The sequence below is a fragment of the Pipra filicauda genome, unplaced genomic scaffold, assembly GCF_003945595.2.
Source record: "Pipra filicauda isolate LSUMZ 115617 unplaced genomic scaffold, ASM394559v2 scaffold4_size7858003_pilon, whole genome shotgun sequence".
In the NCBI taxonomy this organism is placed as follows: domain Eukaryota; kingdom Metazoa; phylum Chordata; class Aves; order Passeriformes; family Pipridae; genus Pipra; species Pipra filicauda.
In genome coordinates this window covers 3,666,604-3,685,015 of record NW_024104643.1, presented here as the reverse complement: position 1 = coordinate 3,685,015, position 18,412 = coordinate 3,666,604, and the positions used below count along the sequence as shown (strand labels likewise).

The window sequence follows — 18,412 nt, the reverse complement described above, 5'->3', positions numbered from 1 at the left end:
AATGCATGCAGTGACTGGAGTGCCTGTGACTGGAGTGCCATGTTGGATGGTTAGAGGCTCTTCAGGAGGAATAGGCAGGGCAGGTGAGGCTGGGGGGTGGCTTTGTATGTAACGGAAGGGCTGGAGCTTAGAGTTGGCAATGTCACAGTTGAGAGCCTCTGGGCAGATGTCATCATGGGAGTCTACTATGGACTGCCTAGCTAGGACGATGACACCGATGACTTACTCTAAGGAACTAAGAGATACCTCTTAATCATCTGCCCTTGTCCTCATGGGTGACTACAACTAGCTAGAAATTAACTGGGTGCATCACACAGCTGGCACAAACAGATCCAGAAAATTCCTAAAACACCTCGATGACAACTTCATGGTACATGTACTACAAGAGCCAACGAGGAAAGAAGCCCTCCTTGATTTGTTGCTTGTTAACAGAGAGGGTCTCATGAGTGAAATGGAGATTGGTGGCCTTCTTGGCCACAGCGACCACAAAGCAATCAAGTTTAAAATCTGTTGATGGGAGGAAAAGTGCCAGCAAAATTTCAACCCTGGACATGAGGAGAGTAGACTTCAGGCTGCACAGGGAACTAGTAAGTAAAGTCCGCTTGGAAAATGCTTTTCAAGGTGCTGGGGTCCATTAGTGGTGGTCACTTTTTAAGTATTGCTTTCTAAGGGCCCATGAACAGGCAATCCCTAAATGCTGGAAGTGAAGCAGATGAGGCAGGAGGCCAGGCTGACTGAGCAGGAATCTTGGAGATAAGGCAAAAATAGATGTATGCCCAGTGGAAGCATGGTCAGGTGATGTGAGAGGAGTACAGAGATGCTACTCACCACTGTAGGAAGAAAATTCATGTGGCCAAAGCTCATTTGAAGTTGGCAAGAACTGTGGGAGATAATAAAAAGAGGGGGTTTAAAATGCATTAATGGTAAAAGGTAGTGCCAAAATTACAGGATAAGGATGGTCACCTCACAAACAGGGACAGAGACAAGGCAGAGATATTTAATGCTTTCTTTGCCTCTGTCTTCAACACTGATGACAGATGAAGGGGGTCCCATGCCCTGAGCTGGAAGACCATGGCTGTGAGAATGATAAACTCCCAGTTAACCCTGAAGTTGTGAGGATCTGCTGCTCCAACTAGATCCCTACAAATCTATGGGGCCTCGTGGGATTCAGTGCTTAAAAAGCTGGCTGATATCATCAGGATGCATCCTCCACTGATTTTTAAACTATCTTGGCAATCCAGAGAGGTCCCAGTTGACTGGAAACTGGTGAACATTGTCACAGTTTTAAAAAAGGGCAAGAAGGATTCCCCTGGATACTATGGGCCTGTCAGTCTCACTTCAGTGCCTAAGTTATGGAGAAGATTATTCTTGGTGGGTGTTGAAAAAAAACCTGAAGGGCAATGCAGCCACTGGTCACCCTAATTCATAATGTTAGATGCTAGCACACTGCAAAGGCTGTGTACATCTCTATCTTGTCAGAAAAACAGTAAATGTATCTTTATAGTATTTTTTAAAATTCCTACAACTATTTTTTTGGAGTTTTTTTGTTTTGTTATAGATGCTAAGCCTGAAACAGAGATGATTCAGAACAACACGGAGGTAGTCTGTTTTTACAAGGAACTCTGTCTTCATGAATACACATTTCTTTTAAAACAAGACCCATGACAGATGCCAGGTGGAATGATTAAAGCAGTGGGTGGATTTTCCAAGTCTCCTCCTTAGCTCTCTTAAAGAATTGATGGACACTACAGCATTCCTTCACAGACTCTACCCTGCTTTTCCATCAATACTTTTGCTGCATTTAATTACATAATCCATTGTCTGCTGTCCAAAATAAAAACTTTAGCCAAATTCAATTCATATCATAATATCATACCTTACATATTAAACACATAGAAAAAACTGTCTGAAGTTTTTCCTACACCCTTTATACTCAGAGAAGTAATTTACATGATTCTTTTTATTACATTATTACTATAAAGTTAAGATAAAAAATAGGTTTAACATTTAACAGTATTGATGAAGTTTGAGGTCATTCTGATCCATCATGGAAGCAGGTTCTAAAATCATGGCCCAGTTCCTGGTTTTCTATACATAAACTTCACTTTTGAGATTGACAGTTGTATTGTTATAGCCATGGGATATCGCAACAACATAGTAAGCAAGTGACTTTGTAATTTAGGTCAACCTCATTGAAGGATTTAAAGATTAGTTAAGGACAGTTAGAACATTGTCTAGGGGTACTTTTTCTTTTTTTTTCCTTTTTAATACTACAAGATGAAACATTGTGACATTAATCATCCAGAAAAATCACACATAGGGGTGTAATTTAAACTGACTAACAAATCCTTCAAAAGTCATGAATTCTTCTGTCACACTAGTGGTACCTAATGATTCAAATGAGTGCTGCACCAAAAAAATTAAACGCATAAATGACAACTATCATGCTAAGTCAAAAGAAGTCATCTCATAGGGCTTTATAGTATCACCAAGACATGTCAGCAGTATATGCTCTATATGCAGTATATGCCTGGTCTTACTCATTGTGGTGGATTGACCCTGGCTGGGCACCAGGTGCCCACCAAGCTGCTCTATTACTTCCCTTTCTCAGCTGGAAAGGGGAGAGAAAATAAGGTGGAAAACAATGCATAGGTTGAGATAAGGCAGTTTACTACAGCAAAAGAGAAAGGTTGCACATGCAAGAAAAGGAGGAAAAAAAAATAAATTTTATTCTCTACTTCCTATCAGCAAGTGATGTCTGGGCACTTCCCAGGAAGCAGGGCTTCAGCACATGTAGTGGTTGACTGAGAAGACAAACATTGTAAATAACAAATGCTCCCCACTTCTCTTTTCTTAATTTTTATATTTGAGCAGACATCATGTGGTACAGAAAATCCCTTCAGTCAGTTGGGGTCAGCTATTTCAGATTTTGCTCATCCCCAGCCTACTGTGCAGGGAAGGGAGGTTGGGGAGTAATGTTGGAGAGACAGTGCTGATGTTGTGTCAGTGCTGCCCAGCAGTAGCCAAAACACTGGTGTGTTATCAACACCTTTCTAGCTACCAATACCAAGCACAGCATTGTGAGGGCTGCTATGAGGAAAATTAACTCCATCTCAGCTAGACCAGATATACTAATTTTGAAATCATCTACACATGGAATTTCATAGATTGTGAACAATATTTGTAGCTGAAAATGAAATCTAATATGTCTGTGTGGTTCAGGTCACATCACCAGGAAAAGATATCTTGTCAGCTGCAGACTTTGTTTTCAAGGCAAAGACAACACTATGTTCTAGACCCATTTATAAGGAAAAAAATCTAGTCCTAAAACAAACACATCTGCAGAAACAATTAGAGCCAATGTCTTGTAATATATACCAGGAAAAGGAAAAAAATTCAAGCTTGTTTTAAATCAAAAGAGTATGCTTAAAATCGTCAGCTCCACCTGACACAGTTTTGTCTCTAGTATTTAAGTCTTTGGTAACTTGATGATACTGTTGTATCATTCAAACAAACGTTCCCTTGAGGCTATTTTTTCCTGGGAAAAAAAAAAAACAACTTTAACGGTTTGGCTTTTATCAAGATCGAATGAAATTACAGAAAGAGACACCATATGTCCAAGAATCTTGAGTGATTGTTGGGAAAAGTGGCATTTCTTCAAGTTGAGTGATAGATTGTAGGAGGTCAAATACACGGTTAAGCATTTAGAGTTTAGTTGGCTGAAAGAGAGAATGACATTATTGGAGAAAAAAAATCTTTCCCATCACTTTTAATTAACTCAGAACACTTCATTGAATAGTGTGACTTAGTAGCATGACTTGAAATTGATAGGAACATAGATGTTTTAAAGTCTGACTGAGTTTTTGTGATTCAGGTCCACTAATTTATAATAAAAATGACAGTATTTAGCTTTTATTTGTGGGCATTTTAAAAATAGCAAGCCAAATTCTGGTGCTCTGTTTCCATGCCTCTGATATAAATAAGGCAGACCCAGAACAAGTCGCTGAGAAATTTCTGTTATGTGTGTCCCTGAGATACATCCTTTACATAGCACAGGATCAATACTAGTGACTTGCGGAAACAAACCCCAAAACTCACAAAGAGTATTGAAGCAGGTGTGTTTATTTATAGCACCGGGTGCATGGGGAATAATTTTGCCAAACATGCACACCCATTGCCTTTGTTCAGCTTCTTTTATGTGATACAGTGTTACATATGCATTAGTTGTGTTACATATACATTAGTAGTGTTACATATGCATTAGCTGTGTCAGCAAATTCCTGAAAATTGGGAGGGGAAATCATTAACATACACCACTCCTACAACTCTGCCTCGGAATGCCCCTTGGGGGTCTTCATTTGGGGGTCTTTTGGATGAAGTAAGAGCCTTCCTCGGCTCTGAACTCTTCACCTTCGCAAAGAATGATGAGCTGGCACTGGCCACTCACCTCAAAACTGGTTTCATCTTATCTCTTTCTCTTGGAGCCCCCCTTTATCAATCTTCAAGGTCTCTTTCAAAGCTCCTTATCACAACTCCAAGGTTTTTGCTTCTGCTAGAATCCTCATTATAAAGTTAACCATGTCCTGTATGTAAGGTAGCATAAGCTAGCAAGGCCCTATTCTAATTTAACAGTATTCTATCCAAAAATTAGCTCTAGTAAGCAGCTAAGGCTACAATCTTTTATCACCCCTTATCACTAGAGGTGATCAGTGGGAGCATGTGAGTCTGTCAATGTGTGAAGCCCTCTGAGACACCCTGGATTGCCAAGGGTCTAGGCATCTGGGACTCTCCCTCCACTTCACCTTATTTTAACGCAAGACAGTACCATAGTTCTACACCCTGAAAGGCTCAATCATGTACTGATAATTCTCCAGAATATTCTTCCAGAAAATTGAAGTTCATGAAATTTCAAAATCCAGAAGTGGTAGTTTTTTAGGCTAATCATAAAATCATAAAATGGTTTGGGTTGGAAGGACCCTAGAGATCCAGTCCCCCTGCCATGAGCAGGGACACCTACCAGTAGACCAGGTTGCTTGGAGCCCTATCCAGCCTGTCCTTGAACTCTTCCAGGGATAAGGCATCCACAACTTCTCTGGGCAACCTGTTCCAGTGTCCCACCACCTTCACAGTAAAGAATTTCTTCCTAATAAACCAACTCCCAGTTTAAAGAAGAAAATGACCCATTCTCCTATCATTACATCACTTTATAAGTCCCTCTCCAGCCTTCCTGTAGTCCCCTTTAGACAGAGGAAGGTGCTATAAGGTCTCCCTGGAACCTTCTCTGCTCCAGGCTGAACAATGACCTTGAATGACTTCTATTTTCATGATTCTTCTGTCATTTTCTGAACCCATAGAAGGATTACAGTTGGAATTTGGAAATAAAACAGATGTCAGTTCTGTTCTGGAGATACAGCCTTAAGAAGAGTTTGCAAATGGCTCCAAGCTGCTCTCTAGCATGCACCAAGAGCCACTGAATTCTCCCAAATGTGAAACCATGGCCAGAACAGGAACACATAAGAAACTCAGAATGCTTATTTTCTGACCTGGACTGCAAATCCCAGGCTGAATAGGTTTTTGAGCAATATGACCCAAAACACAGAATATGCAGAAATTCAGTCTGACATAATCCTTATGCTAACATTTTTGGTAGTGGTATCAATAGTCAAACAAAAAATATATCAAAAGACTGTAATGTTTTGCCATTTGGAGTAGAGAAACATTCAGAAGGCTGAATAATACTGCCAATGACCTGGGATTCCATGTGAATAAAGAAAAATTACGTTCTTCCCACCTGTACCACATGGTGATATGGATGAAAAATTTTCTTGCGCAAGTCTCTATAGAAGAAAAACATGGCCAGAGAAGCCCACTTTCAAAAATATCTTCACATGTAACACCTTTTCTGCAATTCAATTAAAGCAAGGTCCTTGCTGTACAGTGTGGTATGTGCTCCTGATCATTATTCAGTATATTCAGCAATAATCCACTCTTTTTACTGAAGCTTGATTTACATGGAAAGCTAATGTTTTGCTTTTACTAAAGGACTAATTCCTTAGTGACATAGTGCCTCATGTGTGCTCATCAGTGAAACAAAAGAGGAGGATTTTGCTGTTGTCTTTCCCTTCCTTTTATAAAACACAGACAGAGTCTAATTCAGCCAACCAAATGCGATGTCTACAACAAAGGTGTCTACATCTGAACTCACTCCCTTTTGTAATTGCTGGAGAAAAATAAACACTTTCTGTGTATCATTCATCTCATCCTAAAGTCTAAAGCAGATGAGGTGCCCCCTAAATGTGTTTGAGGTTTTTTTTCTCTCCATTTATCAGCCTAGCCTGATAAGATATCTATGATGTAGAAATCTGTTATACAAATTGATTCCCACCTAAGACGCATAAAGACGTGAATAATAGTGAAAACTACACCCAGACCACTTGTTTTCAGACTCATTTAAATTTATAAATTTACAGTTTATTGAAGAAGCCAGAAGAAAGCACGAATTTAAGGTCTGTCCACAGGAAACTGGTATCTTCCTTTCACCACACAGTTTCTAATTTCTGCACTGGATTTTTCAGAGTAATTGGTGATATCACAGTACCCTACTTCTTGTTTATCATTGATCACTTTGAATGTCTGATAGCTAAAACACACTGAGATATCAGTTGTCTCATCCCTCTGTTACATTATTGATTAGACCAGGTAGTAAATATTTGTCTCTCGCTCTTCCAATATTACAACAATTACACCATTGGGCACTTTACTCTAGTAGTACAAACCCAAACAAGTATCAGATGACAGTAGTGGACAACATTAGGATAGTTTCATCTATGGGATTCTGTATTATATTGAAATTTGTGGTAATGCTGAACAAAATTACAAGCCTGAATAAAGCAAGTGCTGCTCCATGACTAAACAAATTTCTGTTGTAAATTCCATTAATTCAGTTAAGATTAAGATTATTGTATAAAAAAATATGCAGCAATTTTCTTAGTATTTTGCAAGAGCATTCATGACTATGTTATCTATTAGTATACAACTTCTTTTAATCATTAGTTCTAACAGATTTCCTGGGCTAACTTGGGAAATCTTAATTTGTTCATTGAGCACCAACTACCATTTCCCCACAAATAGATTTTTAAGCCAAATAATATTCTAAGATGTCTTACATTTGCATATATTAAGGAGTAATGCCTGGTTACTCTTTTCAAGATCCAGGATTTGACCGGAAGATTGAAATTTATCAAAAAAAATTGGTAATATTTTAGAAACAAGACTGAACTCATTTATGCTAATAATATTAGTTTAGTAAGAAAGCATACTAGCAAATTCCAATGCAGTAGTCAAAACTATAAGGACTAGTCTGATAAGCGGATTATAATTAAACTAAATATTTAATTCTCTATCAGATGACTTTCTGTTTTACTAGTACAATCTTTAAATAATAATTTTTCTTTCAGCTTACCTTCCCAACTTAGACAAAGAGTACTTTATGACTTTAAAAATGTCCCCAAATGTTTACAGGTAGCATACTGAATATTTTTAAATATGTTTTCTAACATTTTTAAAACTTCCTCTACTGAGAAGTAAATTCTCTTTCTTTCTTTAGTGTGATTATTCCAAGGACCCCAAAGCTAGTTACTACATTCAGTCACAAAAATACTATATTCTTTTTTCATACACATGTTTTTCTCTAGTTAATATACTGACTTTTTGAGCACATATTAAATCTGAGACCTCAGATGAATAAGATTCAGTGCTAAATATAAAAATTATCGTTCACCTCTGCATATATATTTATATTTTTATATTTGTTTCAATTATCCTTGCTAACTTTAAAATGTTTGAAGTCTGATATTTTATACCCATATGCTGGGAAATGAGTAGTTCAACTTCCCTTACTGTAATTCAACTTGTGTTTTAAAAAAGATTTTCAACTATATTGATGTAAAATATTTTTAGAGTGCTTTCGTAAAATAGTATTTGTTCTGTAAAATATTTTTTATGAATCTGATGTGCTTTCTTCCTCTTTTTCCTCTTCCCTTGTTGCTTTCTGCTCTCCATTGCCCTCCTTTTGTTGTTTGTTGCTTCAATTTATCTTCATCTACATCAGAACACAGCTCTGTTGAAAATTTGGCCTGTTATTGGTACTTGTGTCTTTTGAAAGTATGCCCTAAGGCACAACTGGGCTATTGCTAATTAGTCCTGCATATAATTACATATATAATTAAATTAAAAAAATAAAAGAGTCTATTTAATAAATATATTAACTACAAAATTTGTAGTCAAAACAAAGCTTGACTTAACAGAATTAACTACAAATATCTAAATAATTGGTGTTTAACTTCTCTACCACAGTGTCAGGGAAATTGGTATTGGTCAAAACTCATGGTTGTCATGAAGGTTTAGTAACTTCTTTAAGCCTCAGATGTGAAGCATCCAGAACCTATTCTGTAGAATGCTTCAGCTGTTCAGGTAATACCAGACAATCATAAAGTCTAATAAACCTCACATGGAACAGATTGTTATGCCCTAGTCCACTTGGCGGGTTTAGGGGAAGGATGTTTGACTCACTCTGGGCGGCATGTGGGAGAAACAACAAAATTCTCAGGAGGTTCAACGACAAACTTCTACTTGCAAACTTTAGAACATTTAGGTAGAATAAAGTACTTGGAAAATTTTTAAACAACATTCAGGCTAAATAAGGCACTTTATAAACTTTAACTTAGCAAGCTTTAACCCATCCAGACAAAGTAAGGCACTTCACAAACTTTAACTTAGCAAACGCAAACTTACACAATTTTAACTTATCCAGACACAACAAGGGACTTGCTAAGGTATTGACTGAAATTTTTTTAGTCTGGTTTAGAATATATTTTGAGAGGAAGAATTTATAAGAAAGAGAGAGAGAGAAAAAGGATAAGAGTAGAAAGATATTACCTTCTGTTTATCCAGCAATGAGAGTTGATTGTTGCAATTTAGATGTCCGTTACAGTCTTGATCTGTTGGGGGTGAGGGAAGCCCATGAAGCACAAAGTTCAATGGGTCAATATACACTACGGCTTGGTGGAAATGCCCAGGTACCTCCCCTTGGGGCGGACTTTAACACTTTCTGTTGTAACACTGTGGATCGTGCACAGTCCTCTGGTGGGAAGCAGGCCTATGTGTGAATGTCACGATATTTTTACTGGGGGGGGGGGGAAGGGGGGGGGGGAGTTTTACATTTGAGCCAGTTATACCCCATGAATAATGTGAATGTCCTGATACTGTACCTGTGGGGGAGTTTTACACCCAGTAAGGGAGGACACTGGTGTGATAAAAAGCACTATCCCACCTCACAGGATCTGCTTCTTATTGGCCTCTTCCCTTATCTGGCTCAAAACACAGCTTCTTGCTAAAGGAAGGTTGATTTGTTGTGGTCATCCTCTGTATTCCGCCCTCTGCAGCTGGGCTGTTGCCTTGCACATCATCAGCAAAGCACTCACTGCTTTTGCAACTGGCTGACTTTTTAAAGCATTAATCACTAACATTTCAGGCACAGATTATATTTAAATAAGGAAAGTCTGTCTAAATCAGTATCTTCACTTATCTGGAAACAAGGGGACATTTTAATTCCCTGGAAAGTTTCCTTTAAAAACATCACATGCCATCAAAACCAGATTTAGTGCTAAATATTGTGAGACTGTCTGACATCCTTGGAATAATAAATTAGTTGCATATTCTGACTCCACCCCTCACTTCCTCTGCCCCATAGACACTTCCTTTTGACTGACTGTCATTTCGGACACTAACAAAAGGTATTAACTCAGCAGTCTGCTCATCACAGACTGTTTGCAGAGTAAATTATACCCTTATTTTATGCAGAACTAAATAGAGAAAAAGATTGGGCATAGCAGGTTTTTGGGTTTAAAGAAGATTATGCTCCACATTCTCAATTCTAAGGAAAAATACCACCATAGGTATCACAATATTGCAGCTTTTTCTGTAACTTTTAGTGATTCTCCTTTTTTAAAACCTTTATCAGCCATGGCTCTCAGACACTTTTTTATTTCACTAGAATCATTATAGCTCTATACATCAGTAGTGTTTTTATCTTCTATTAGTGTACTATTTCTATAATACACATAAAATTCCAAGTAGAAATATAAAACACCTATTGGCAGTTTAACAATACTGAAGGTGCACATTTATGAATAGACATTTTTACTAACAATCTAGTATTCAATTGTAGCTTGCTCACAAACCCTCAAGATGAAAAAGCACAGAATTGCAGCTGTTGCCAGAGCAGAATAGGAATGAAATCACCGGTAGTTTGGATTCCTGATCCAGATGTTAGCTTCTCTTTTGTCTTAGAAGAGACAAAGTATGGAACTAAACACTTTTCTAGTAACATTCTTCCTTCAGTCTTGCTTGTTGACACACTGAAAGCCCAGATTCACAGAATCACAGAATGGGTCAGGTTAGAAGGGACCACAGTGGATCATCTGGTTCAACCTCCCTGCTCAAAGCAGAGTCACCCCAGAGCACATTGCACAGGAATGTGTCCAGACTGTTCTTGAATACTTCCACTGAGGCAGACTCCACAACCTCTCTGGGCAGTCTGTTCCAGTGCACAGTAAAGAAGTTCTTCCTCATATTCAGGTGGAATTTCCCATGCATCAGTTTCTGCCTGTTGCCTCTTGTCCCATCGCTTGGCACCACCAAGGGAGCCTGGCTCCATCCTCCTGACACCCTTCCTTCAGATACTTAGAGACACTGATGAGGTCCCCTCTCAGTCATCTCTTCTCAAGGCTGAACAGGTGTCAGCCTTTCCTTGTAAGATAAATGCTCCAGTCCCTTAATCACTTTTGTTGACTTAAAAACTTAAACCAGAGCCATGGGTCATGATGAATCCTTGGAAGAGATTCATAGGAAGAAGGAGAGTGATTTCCAAGATTGGTTTCCTGTATCTTGTGACCCAACAGGTGGCAGTTCCTTCTTCACTTTGTAAATTGGGAGCTCTGAAGGAAAAAGTATTGTTAATACAGCCAAATGCCAATGCAGCCTGTCTTCAGAAAAAAAAATGTATTCTGCACCAATGAGTCTGTATAGATTTTAAATATTTTCATGGACAAATAACTCTACACAACTGCCCACTGTACTTTTTTAACAAAATCAAGCTAATGTAAAAAAATAAGCAAGTAAAAGGAAGTGACTTGACTTAGACACAAATTTGAGAGAATACTGTGTACTGTTCTGGTATTCTTCAAAGGGTATTTTGCACAAGTTGCAGCATGGCAGATTTTTTACTGTACTAAGTTTAGCTATTCAGTATTATGTGATAAGAAGTTATTATTTGTTTGTTTTTGAAATTAGAAAGTGGACAGGACAATTGTTTTATATAATCAAACCCTCTGTTGTTAAGGTGTCTCTTGTACAGAAATCTGGATAGTAAACTCTGCTCATTATTAAATGTCAATACTGCACCCAGTATAGTGCTGACTGTGCCATCAAAACCTGATAAAAAGGGAAGGGGCAAAGAAGAAATTATGGCTAGTAGTAAAAGTCAAAAAAGATAGTTTTGCCTGGTTTACACTTAGGTGGAGTGGCTGGATTTTGCTTCTGTTTGCTGAAGCATATGAGTACATAAATTGCCTGACTTCTGCATAGCATCAGAGTTTAAAATCATTTAATATTTTAAAGATTTGTGACTTCTGGGCAGTCTTTTCCTGCAAATACATTAATGTGTCTGACCTTCTGCTTCTGCACATTAATGCACTGTTAATTAAGACAGTATTGCACTTTATGCAGAGATCCTTTTCAATTCCATTCATTTGAATAAAATTACATTTTTAATAGCATTAACTTGAAGGTCAATACTTTTTTTTTGGCATAAACTTTCAAATCCTTGATAATGGGGTGTCAGTTTGCAGAGCAGGGAGGGGCAGCAAAAAAAGCTATTTGCAAATAATACCATTTCCATTCCAAAATATGTTGGCTTTATCAGCTGAATAATATTGCTCATTTTTTATCCTTTACAATACTGTTCTGTAGAACCTGCTGAAATCTATTACTGCCATGTGCCTGTGAGTGACTCAGGGCCAGGTTTTGTGTGAAAAGAGGTGTCAAATATCACACTTACTTTTGAGAAGTTAAATATTATCACAGTCTAAAGAGCACATCCCAGAAGATAATCCTGCTTGCTCCCATAACCTATTGGCATTCCTTTCTGTGGTCTTCCTTTACCACCTCATAAAACCTCTGAGTTTTCCGCAGAAGAGAAGGGTTTATTTTTCTTTAATTTTAAGATGTCTCACGAACAACTAGTCTTCTAGTTGTGAATTTGTAGTCCAGAGTAATTTAAGCTTATTTATTCAGATAAAAATGTCAGTCAGAGTAATTTGAAAGGTAGTGCGTTTGAGCAGCTCTTTTGTTTTTGTACTCCGAGAACAGTGTACTGTCATCTCTGTTCCAAAACACTTTCATTTTGAACCATTCAAGCCATTATCACAACATCTTAAAGGTTCATTTTCCTTAAACAGAAAAATACAGTGGTCACTGCACAAACAATGCCTCTTTTGATTATCGCTATAGAAACAGAACCATTCCAAACCTTTTTGTGTGCACATCTGTAGACACAGGTATGTGCGTATGCTTTCAAAGGGAAAGGACTCTCATATGTAGAACTGACAATTCTTAGATTTTTGTGAAAAAGCCTCCAGGAAATGATGAACAAGATCCTGCTCAGGAGAGAAATCATGAAATAACCATGTGTATATTTCAGAAATAAAGTACAATTTCACAGAGTTGTGCAAACCTTTTATGGTGAATGCTATTTTTGATAGCATAACCTAATACCCAGGCCAGTAAACAACATGGGTCTGACAGTGCAATTGATTTTTATTGTTGTTATTGGGTGGTTTTTGTTTGGTTCTGTTTGGGTTTTTAAGTGCTGGGTTGGAGAGAGGAAGGAGAGAGTCACTAAAAAGGAAGAGAAATGTAATTTTAACAAAGACATTGATGCTAATCTCTCTTACGTGTATATGGAATTCTTAGCACAAGCACCAGCTCACTACTTTGAGGGAGCTCACTATTTTGCCTGAATATAACCCTGACCCTGTTTTAACCAGCTTCAGAGAAGCAGGGTTAAACACAGGAAGTAATATTTTCCCAACACATATTTTTATATCTAGACAGCTTTTCTACATTGCCATGGCAAGACAGGGCTTGTTTACAGGGGGAGTTTGTCTAAGCATGGGACAAACTGTCAGAATAAAATAGTCTATGAAATGAGGCCTGACAAAAGGTTTTATGATCACCTGTAGTACATCAGTGATTCTCAAGAAATTATCTGAAAAAGGAACTTCTGAAGATGGACAGAAAGAAACTGAAGTTTAAACAGCTAGGATAATTCAAGATGCAGTTCCAACCCTTTCTGGAAACACTACATCCAGGTGCGGAAATGAATGATGTAGGATCATGGGGAAGACAAAGGAAAGCCAAACCTCCCCACAGATTTGATAAAAGGGAGGTGACTGAGTGTTTAAAATAAAAATTCTGTTCTGCAGTCAGAGCCTAAAGGTGAGGCAGGACTCAGGGATAATCCTGTAGGTTAAGGTCCTGCCAATAGGATAAAATGTGAAAAGGAAATTGCAATGGCAACTTTCAATATCAACAGAAATAGAGAGTAAGTTTTTAATTGACTTTATGTTTAGAAATGTTTGAAATGGTACAGGGTTGGTACATGACAGCTGGTGGACAGAAACGTTTTGGGTATATATGCATGGTAAATAAGAGGAGCTATAGCAAATAGAAGAATGGAAGTAGGATGGAAATAAAGGGATGAATTCAGCAGAACAGTGCATGAGAGAGTTATTACATATGCCTGAAGGAAATGCTTTGTCTTAGGGTTATTGACCACAGTGCCTCATTATTGCTCTGTTATGACCTAACTTCAAACAGCCAAGTTCAAAAGTCTTGGTCTCCATATTTACAACCATAAGTCAGTAGTAAAGTCCAGAAAGCTTTAAAAATGATTCCACTAAGGTCAGGATGAATCCCAACAATGAGATTGTCTCTTTGGAGCAGACTAGCAAAGAGAGCTCTATCAAAGGACTCCACCCAGTACAAATCAAACAAGAATGAATGGAGAACTTAATAAACATATCTTGTTATTACTTCTAACACTAAGAAGGGCATCCTTAAGAGCACCCACCACCTTCCCTGTATGACTAAAGTTAGAGAAAGGAAGCTGGATTAGGTGGAATTATGGATCAGAGGTAATATAGAGCCTCATAACCTCTTACATTTAATGCATTAGGCAGAAGGAAATTCATGGCATATACAACCAAAAGACTTGTTAGTATATTTGAAATCTAATTCAATAGTCATATTAATCTAGATCTAGTTAAAGAAAAATATAATAACACATTAAGAATACTTCTACAAAGAAAAAAATCAATAACAGTAACAGTACAGTTAAAATTGAAATACACACATTTAGTTTTTATCCTTTTCCTGAAGTTGTACTCATCCTTTCATTGCTCCAGTGGGCTACAAAGTTGGTAGCTCCATAGTGCTGGAGGTGGTGTTATTAAAAGGAGATAACAACCTCTGATGTCTCATCAGGAGGCGTATGGTGTTGATAGTTTCTCCTTTCCCCTCACTCTAGGATTCGGATTCACTTGGGATAATTTTTAAACATTTGGCAACATGCTTTTGCAGCCTTTTCTTCATCAGTCTGCATCTGCATGTTGCATCCACATTTACTATATGTAGTAACTTTTATGTAATAGATATTTTTTCCTTTTTTTTTTTTTTGTTACGTGTAAAACCAATTTTGTCCAGCTTCAGATATGCATTTCTTCAACTGACCATTGTTGAGTTGTTTATAAGCATGTGGTCTCTTGCATCAAGTTTGTACTCCATCTTTTACCCTTCCATTCCTGCAGTCTTCTATGCCACATATCCTCTGGCCTCACTTCTCAAAGCTTCTGCTGTCATACTAAAGCTTCTGCTACGTCCACATTACTTGCTACTTCTTTATGTTAGAGGTGACCACATTCAAAGATAAAGAGAACAAAACCAAATTCACAGTAGACACTTGGTCAAGTAGAAAAAAAATGGTGTTGGAGTTAAACCAAGCAAAACAAAGCTGTAGGCAGGTCAAGAAAAGGTCAGTAAGAGTGGACCTGACAGATTTGTCCTAAGGCCTTGCAAACTCTATACGGAGCTTATTGCCAGTTATTAGGAATGGCAAGGCCTTATTACAGAACAACACAGTTACAAAGTTAAGTGGAAAGAAAGTTGAATTTATTCCTGTTAGAATTTCTTAAAGCTTTCTACTTCTGGAATCTAGAGCTTTTCCAGCTGCAACACTGAAAAAGTAGAAGTATTCTCTAACTGAGACATTTCTGAACTTGATCTAGTTTGTAGTATTATATTAGAAAGTGGCCTATGAGATCTTTTGTCTAAGATCTATAAAGGACACAAACTCTTCTCATCACCCTTACCTATGGGTCTCCTTAACAGAAATACTTTGTTTCCTCTTTGGTCTCTCTTTTGTCTATTTTCCATACAGGCCTATTTTGTTTCCACAAAATATCCCAGGTAACACAAGAATTGAACATTTTATATCAACTGGATATCAACACCATTTATTGTGAGATTGCTTCTTTCTGCTGTGTTAGGTGCCAGTACAATCTATGCCTTTCTTTGCTTCTCTCACCAAAGATCAGGTATTTCACAGCTCTGATTTATTTCAGTTTGGACTACCACCATCAAGGAAGGGCACCAAACACTCCTGTATTTGCTGTCCTATGATTCTTTAGATTCTATGCTGAAATAATGATTTCAGCCTATGGACTGGAAAATGTGAAGTAACCATCTATTTTTCACTTATTCCTAATGCACAGTGTTCCTGAAAACAGATATTGTTCACTATTTTTTCTCTGGAGTCAATGACCTTTCTTCTAGTCCTTTCCCACAACTCATTCTGGATTTCAAAAACTTTGAAGTTGTTGCTTCACCCACTCAGAGCTTCAAGCACTACAAAATGCTATTGCTGCAACACAGCATTAATTTTGATAGTGGAGCTGATGATATAACATTATTTTTCTCCTAACAAGAAATTTCAGACAGAAAATCTTATCCTCTCTACACTCACCAATTTTTTTGCTTGGTCAGATGATTGGGTTTTTCAGATAAGCAATTCATTACATCAATATTTTCCCTGAGTATAATTGGAAGTGATATTTTTCTAGGGTGAATGTTGATTTGAATAAGACAATCTTCTTGACTGGAAAATCTTCACAGTAAAATTTCTACAGCATTTGGTTCATATGTTTTTGTTGCTTTTATTTGTGCCACAGTATCTATGTGTGTTGGTTTAGTTTGGCAAGGTTTTGGTAGGGTGGGTCTACAGGGGCGGCTTCTGTGAGAAACTGCCAGAAGATTCCTTCATGTACAACAGACCCAATGCCAGCCAGCATTATGACAGTGTGGGGGACCCTCTGGAGCAGTCTGTTCCTGAAGGACTGCACCTTGTGGAAGGGACCCACATTGTGGCCTGTGAGAATAATTCAGGTTGAAGTCTGTGGAGGACTGTCTCCCATGGGAGGGACCCCACACAGGGGAAGAGTGTGAGGAGGAGTCCTCCCCCTGAGAAAGAAGGAACAGCAGAGAAAACGTGTGATGAACTAACCACAGACCACATTACCTGTTCCCCTGCGCTGTTGAGCGTGGAGGAGGTAGAGAGAAAATTGTGAGTGAAGCTGAGTCCACGAAGAAGGGAGGGTTGTGGGGAAGGTGTTTTCTAAGATTTAGTTTTATTTCTCATTACCCTACTCTGAACTGATTGATAATAAATTAAAATAATTTCCCTAAGTCAAGTCAGTTTTGCCTGTGATGGTAATATTGCTGAGCGATCTCTCCCTGTCCTTATCTTGACCCAGGAGCCCTTGGTTTTCTCTCTCCCTTGTTCATCTGAGGAGGTGAGGTATAAAGTAGCTTAGGTGGGCACCTGATTTCCAGCTGGGGTCAATACACCACAGTATGACACATTCCATCAAATTTATAAGAATCTGAACCATCATCCACAGGGCAACTTCTGAGGGCATTTTTATCTTTATTCTTTTCTGAGACTCTTCCCACCAGCAGACCCTATCATTAAGCCACAAGAGACACCTCATTTCTAATACAAGTAGGAATACTTTTTTTTATTTTATTTTTTATGTCTGGATATATTACCAGAAGTTCAAGTATGGTACTTTCATTTTCCTAGGTAAAATGTGTAATGGCAAAACTGAATTGTTACTGACAAAGTTGTGTTCATTCTCTACTTAAATGAGTTGAATAACAGGAAACAAACACACAAAACCACCAACCAATCAAAAAGCCAACATTTTATTTCAGATTCCAAAAGAATAGTAACTCCAAACTTCCTTGAATTTAAAGGCTCATAACTAAATAACCATTAGGTGACCCCAAATCTGTGCAATTTTTTTAATTCTGATTTGCTATGTTTAACTTACCAAAATCATAGATGAGTGCACCTTGGAAACCTGCACCATTTAATAGCCTTTAACACAAAGCTTCAACATTCACATAAAAAGATACAGCTTTAGGGCTATCTTCTACTTAACATGTCTACAGGTAGTGTAAATTCAAGCAGTATATTACGTGTAGTTTTGGTGAAATGGAAAAATATAGTACAATACATTTTTGCCTATAGCTTAAGATAACCTATTATGTAGCAAAGACTATATGATAAGAGACTCAGTTTGCAAATGTGTAAGTGTAAAAAAGAAAAAAACCTGGGCCTTAATTTGTTTGGATTTTCTCACAAAATTCCTGTTTGAGACTAGTGGTTTTTGTCTGAATTTTGTTTTGGAATAAAAAAGTAACGATGTAGACCACTTTAACAAGTGGAGTTCTTAATGCATAGGATAGACTAAAGGTTTCAAAATCCCTGAATAATTAACAGGTATTTACAGGAAGTAGCTCTACAAGGAGTTGATTCACTAACGGAGGTTTAGTCAGCCTTAATAAAGGTAGGGACCTTGGAGGACGATTGCAAGTCAAGTAGAACATTGAAACAAGAGCAGAAAGGGAAACAGCAGACCAAAGCTGATTGCCATCCCCTACTGAACTTTGCAGGAGAGAGAGCCCACGCGGTTCTGCCTGTCCAAGCATCATTCCTGCTGTAAGTACCTCATCAAAATGCTTATAACTGTATTACTTTGTGGAAAGAAACTGCTTCATTATAACTGGTGGTAAAGCTCAAAATACGATATGAATGTTAATTGGTCTTAGGTTTCAATGATGTTTCTTCCCAGCTAAATTACCTGAGTGTCTATGAATCTATTCAATTCCCAAACTCAGGTTTTAAATCCAGTACTCAGGCTGTGTTGATTCAGTTGTTCCATGTGATGCTGCT

General features: G+C 37.9%; 1 long non-coding RNA gene across 1 annotated transcript; it reads left to right on the top strand.

Moving 5' to 3' along the window:
- The first annotated feature begins 225 nt into the window (after positions 1 to 225).
- On the top strand, positions 226 to 1,704 carry LOC120324367. The gene is made up of 2 exons (XR_005565634.1): positions 226 to 587; positions 1,559 to 1,704. It is a non-coding gene; the product is annotated as an uncharacterized LOC120324367 (long non-coding RNA).
- The last annotated feature ends 16,708 nt before the right edge of the window (positions 1,705 to 18,412 follow it).